Below are 6,173 nucleotides of genomic sequence, written 5' to 3'. Positions count from 1 at the left end.
TTTTGAGGTTCAAATCCTGCTGGTACCGCAATTTTTGAAAATTATGTAGACCTTGAATTGTAGCGTACGTAAAACACTACTATAATAATAATTATGTACCTACTATAACAAATTTAAATAAAAATAATCTCATACTATTACACAGAACTGTCGCGCGGTGTGTATCAGCCTTAAACGTTTATTTAAAAGTATTTTTTTTTGTATTACAAAATGTATTGGTGCGTTATTGCATAACACTGTTTTTTTTTTACAAAATAGAAAATAGTCATCTTTATTAATTTAAGTTTTGCCCACTGTTACTACGAAATAAATATTTTAAAGAATTTATTACTTTGTTTTTTTGTTTATTTATCCATCCATACTGATAATACGAAGCTTTTTTAACCCCCGACCCAAAAAGAGGGGTGTTATAAGTTTGGCGTGTGTATCTGTGTAGTCTGTGGCATCGTAGCTTCTAAACTAAAGAACCGATTTTAATTTAGTTTTTTGTTTGAAAGGTGGCTTGATCGAGAGTCTTCTTAGCTATAATCTAAGAAAATCGGTTCAGCCGTTTGAAAGTTACCAACTCTTTTCTAGTTGAATGTAGGTAGGTAGTACTGTACGTATGACGCATATGTACAAGTCATAAAAATTTCCCTCATAGCATTATTCATAGCGCGCTTTCTAATTAGGATTCAAGGTACCTAATTAAAATAAACCCAAACTGACATGCAGAGTATCAAAGATAGATAGGTACCTGGATTGAACCACGGATCCCCAGATTATAAGGCAGATTACCACTAAGCTATCAGAGATACCGTTTTTAGGGTTCCGTACCTCAAAAGTAAAAACGGAACCCTCACAGGAACACTTTGTTGTCTGTCTGTCCGTTCGTCCGTCCGTCCGACCGTCGTGTCTGTCAAGAAAACTTATAGGGTACCTACTTCCGTTGACCTTGAATCGTGTTTGGCAGGTAGGTAGGTCTTATAGCACAAGTAGGGGAATAAATCTGGAAACCGCGAATTTGTGGTTACATCATTAAAAAAAATTAAAATGTGTTTCAATTTTCAGTGTAAGATAACTATACCAAGTGGGGTGTCATATGAAAGGGCTTTACGTATACATTCTAAAACAGATTTTTATTTATTTTTATGTATTATAGTTTTTGGTTTATCGTGCAAAATGGTGGAAAAAATACTCCAGTACGGAACACTCGGTGCGCGAGTCTGACTCGCACTTGGCCCGTTTTTTTTGAGGAGGTAGGCACTAAAACTATTTACAAGATGCACTCAACTTCCTCCACGTGAATTTAGGTTTTTAAAAATCCCATGGGAACTCTTTGATTTTGCCGGGATAAAAACTTGCACATGTCGATTCCCGGGATGCAAGCTATTTCTATACCAAATTTCATATAAATCGCTTAAACGGATGGGCCTTTAAGAATCCCGTAGGAACTCTGATTTTCCGGGATAAAAGTTGCCTATGTCGATTCCCGGGATGCAAGCTATCTCTATACCAAATTTAATATACATAAATCGGTTAAACGGGTGGGCCTTTAAGAATCCCGTGGGAACTCTTTGATTTTCCGGGATAAAAAGTAGCCGATCTCCTTTCCAAGGATGTAAGCAAACTCTGTACCAAACATTAAAACGTGGCATTTGTTAGGCTATGAAAAGCTAGCAGACAGACAGACAGACACACTTCCGCATTTATAATATTAATTAGTATAGATTTATTTCTTTACTACTAAATACAAGATGCACACGCATCTTGTATTTAGCAGTAGATTTACTATTTAATTTTATATAACTGTAACTCTAAGATTACCTAATATTGCTTATTTTTTTACTCTCATTTATTTAATAATTATTTGCTTAAATTACTTTTAGAAACTACTTATTGATTTCAATTATAACAGAATATGTTATGGAAAAGCGGGGCCGTCCGCCACAAGTATTAGTTTAATACTAGTCACTTACTGGGACGGTCCCAATTTCTATGTTATATGTAAACTTGTTTTTTACCGAAATAAATATTTTTGTATTTTCTATTTTTGTAATATAAATGATAATCATTTTGAAAATATAAATAAATAGGTATGCCTCAAGTATGTAGCGGTAGGTACCTAATAAGTTCCTTACTTAATTAATCTTACACTAACTAATTAGGTACAGTTCTTATAGTTAAACACTAGCTGCCACACAATCATACAAACAGACATAAACGATCAAACGGACTGGACGCAACTAAAAAGGATTTCTTGTTTTACTAGATGTGATTTGGCATATATCTGTGTTAGGACAAAAATTGTTTAACGACCTACGTTGGCTTTAACACTGGGTAGGTACTGTAGTCGGATTAATTAAATACTAAATAGTCGAGACAAAAGCGCGCGAATGCGTGCACGTTTCTCGCGTTCGGTCACAGATAAATAATAAAAACTTTTTTTAAAAATATTTTTTAATATATTTTAAAGACTTCATTAAAACCTTATCCGTGATTTTTTTTTTAAATTTAGTGTTAAAGTGACTGTTCATAGAGGATTTTCTCAAGGTCAGTGGGTTTCCGACTTTAATGTTTGATCTTCTTTTAAAACTGGTTCTGCAAATTAGTTATTACCACTACAGAGCTAATCGTGTTTCTTAATATATTCCGTAATATTATTATAGCTATCAAGCTATTATCAATTTTAAATCTCGAATCTGGGATTTAAATGGAGGTTAATTGGACGAGGAAAATTAAATGTTATCGTTTCTTTTTTTATATTTCGAACTTGACAGACCATAGTAAATTATTCACATTATGGTCTGAAGATTCACATGAAATTAAAAAAAACCGTCCAAATGCGAGTTGAGCCTTGATCTTTTAAGGTTCCTTAAAAAAATTATCATATCTAATTATGTTTTGGTCCCAGTTACCTACTTTATGAATCGTTGTTTTGTATTTAGTATTTGTTTGTATATCCACTAATAACTTCTAAACTTCTTGGCGGGTTTCAATGAGGTTTTCTCTTTTATTTAACTATCATCTATACATATAATAAAATTGTAGAAAAGTGGTGTCTGTACAATGGAAATATATAAAAAATAAGTAGCAGGGGTTGTTATTATATCGATGCCGAACCCGAAATTGTAATTAATTTTTTTGTCTGTTTGTCTGTTTGTCTGTGTGTTAGTGCACGCTGATATCAGAAACGGCTTATTCGATTTAGATACGGTTTTCACTAATATGTCAGCTCTGAGATGAGATCTGTGCTCAGTAATGAGCCGGCGATGTGTTAGTGATGATGAAACCAACCGTCCGAAGCCGAGGCTATTCAACTACTAGGTAGGTACCTACTTATTATAATCCATACTAATATTATAAATGCGAAAGTGTGTCTGTTTGTCTGTCTGCTACCTTTTCACGGCCCAACAGTTTAACCGATTCTGACGTTTGGTCCAGGGTTAGCCTATATCCCGGGGATGGATATTGGCTACTTTTATCCCGGAAAATCAAAGAGTTCCCACGGGATTCCTAAAAATCCATCAGCTTAACCGATTTGTATGAAATTTGGTACCGAGGTAGCTTGCGTCCCTGTATGTATGTTGACATAGACATTTTACCCCGGAAAATCAAACAGTTCCCACGGGATCTTTAAAAACTTAAATCCACGCGGATGAAGTCGCGGGCATCCTCTAGTATTTTTATATTCATAATCATTTATGAGTCAATTTTGATACCGACCTCAAGGCATGTATAATAAATATAGGTTCCTATTAATAATTATCTACAAACCTCTTAATAAGACAAATAGTAGGTAACATCTTTTTCCTTGTATGACAGTGTTATGGAGCTGTTGTAGGTATATGAGCTTTTTATAGTAGCTAGATAATGCAGAATAAATAAAAGATGCCTTACTAGGGTTTCGCACCCGAAGTATTATTGTACCACATAATATTATTGTAAAACTTGCTGATGCCCGCAACTTCGTCCGCGTGGATGTAGGTTTCTTAAAATTCCCGTGGGAACTCTTTGATTTTCCGGGATAAAAAGTAGCCTATGTGCTAATCCAGGGTATAATCTATCTCCATTCTAAATTTCAGCCCAATCCGTCCGGTAGTTTTTGCGTGAAGGAGTAACAAACATACACACACACACACACACACACACACATTCTCCTTTATACAAACTTTCTCCTTTATAATATTAGTATGAAGTATGATAGTGTGATGTGATGTGATTGAACGTTTGAAAAGAGCAACCGCCGAGTTTCTTGCTGGTTCTTCTCGGTAGGAACGGCATTCCGACTCCGAATAATTATTTTAACGATTCAAAAGCACATGTGAAAGTTTACTTGAATTAAAATATATGCTATTCTATTCTATTCTGAAGGGTGCTCTGTTACTAAGCCTCCGTTGTCCGTCCGTCTGTCTGTTAGCAGGCTGTATCTCGTGAACCGTAATAGGTAGAGAGTTAAAATTTTGCACAGAATGTGTATTTCTATTGCCGCTAGATAACAACAAAAATCACACTTATAATATTATAAAGACGAAAGTTTGTATGTGTGTGTGTGTGTGTGTGTGTGTGTGTATGTTTGTTACTCCTTCACGCAAAAACTACTGGACGGATTGGGCTGAAATTTAGAATGGAGATAGGTTATACCCTGGATTAGCACATAGGCTACTTTTTATCCCGGAAAATCAAAGAGTTTCCACGGGATTTTTAAAAAACTACATCCACGCGAACAAAGTCGCGGGCATCAGCTAGTAAAAAATAAAAATGACCGCCGAGAAAATAAAAAAAAAAAATAAAAAAAGTTATTTCTTGTGCGATGTACGGAACACCCGGATGTGCGTTTCTAACTTCGCACTTGGCCGATTTTTTGTACTTACATCGAGTTACATTACCGAGTACTTTATCGAGTGCATTAACCTCAAAGTCAATACTAACGATCTATTACATCGACTAAGATAGTGTAAGTATTAAAGTTGATTTCAAACTGCGGAATATAATATAGGATAGCCTAGAGGATGCCCGCGACTTCGTCCGCGGAGATTTAGGTTTTTAAAGATCCCGTGGGAACTGTTTAATTTACCGGGATAAAATGCCTATGTCAATTACAGGGACGCAAGCTACCTCGGTACCCAATTTCATACAAATCCGTTAAGCGGATAGGTTTTTAGGAATCCCGTGGGAACTCTTTGATTTTCCGGGATAAAAAGTAGCCTATGTCCTTCCCCGGGATGTACCCCAAGTCTGTACCAAATTTCATTAAAATCGGTTCAGTGGTTGGGCCGTGAAAACGTAGCAGACAGACAGGCATACATCAGACTTTCGTATTTACTTTACAATATTAGTATGGAGTAATTATGGATTAACTTGCCAGTACTATCAGGCATCCAGATTTCCTCACGATGTTTTCCTTCACCGTTAAAGCACTGATGCTAGTAAAAATTTCAATAATCAAAGGTCAGGGATTGATCTTGGAATCTTTAAGTATACTTAAGTATAATTCTACCTACTTTATATGGAAGGGTCAAGTCAAACAAGTCATGCACATTGGGGTTTTCCAATGTTAACGTACGTACATTTGTTTTGCACTGGCTCACTCGTCCGGGTGGTTTTTCTTACCTATTTCTCTGAAGAACAATTAATTAAGAGGGGTCTCTCCGTCACTCGCTCCATACAAACGTAGTTCGTCTCTCATTGGAAACTCACCAATCATACTCAATGGAATTTTGAAGAAACGTTTCGGGAACTAATATCTATGCCTATGGTTTTCCAGATTTCCTTTAAAATATTCGGTTTCAAAGTTACGCGGTACTGTAATTCTAAAACTACATATTTTAAAAAAAATCTAAAACACCACAGGCACAGATATTAGTTTCTAGAATATGTCTGCAAAATTTCTTGGACTTTGGTTGCTTAATATTCAAATGAAATTGGGACTACGATTGTATTTAGTAAGTGACGGAGAGAGCCCTGTCAATAAACAAAATTAGTCAAGTGACAGTCGGACTCGCCCACCAAGGATTCCGTACCATCGTAGTACAAGAAATAACCTTTTATTTTATTTTTTAATTTTCATGGCGGCTTTTTATGTAATGGCAATAGAAATACACATTCTGTGAAAATTTCAACTCTCTAACTTTTATGGTTCACAAGATAGCCCGCTGACAGACGGACGAACGGATGGACAATGATAGTATAAT

General features: G+C 35.7%; 1 protein-coding gene across 3 annotated transcripts in view; it reads left to right on the top strand.

The window, feature by feature from the left end:
• Positions 1–2,343: 2,343 nt before the first annotated feature.
• LOC123878489 (phenoloxidase-activating factor 2-like) overlaps positions 2,344–6,173 on the top strand; it is a 31,405-nt gene continuing 27,575 nt past the window's right edge. For all 3 annotated transcript variants that reach the window (XR_006798832.1, XM_045925677.1, XM_045925676.1), the window contains exon 1: positions 2,344–2,532. The gene's annotated coding sequence lies outside the window, so the exon portion shown is untranslated. The remainder of the gene's footprint in view (positions 2,533–6,173) is intronic.

This window comes from Maniola jurtina, chromosome 26 (genome assembly GCF_905333055.1).
Source record: "Maniola jurtina chromosome 26, ilManJurt1.1, whole genome shotgun sequence".
NCBI lineage: Eukaryota > Metazoa > Arthropoda > Insecta > Lepidoptera > Nymphalidae > Maniola > Maniola jurtina.
Note: the sequence above shows the minus strand (reverse complement) of the source record. Positions and strands in the feature narration are given on the sequence as shown.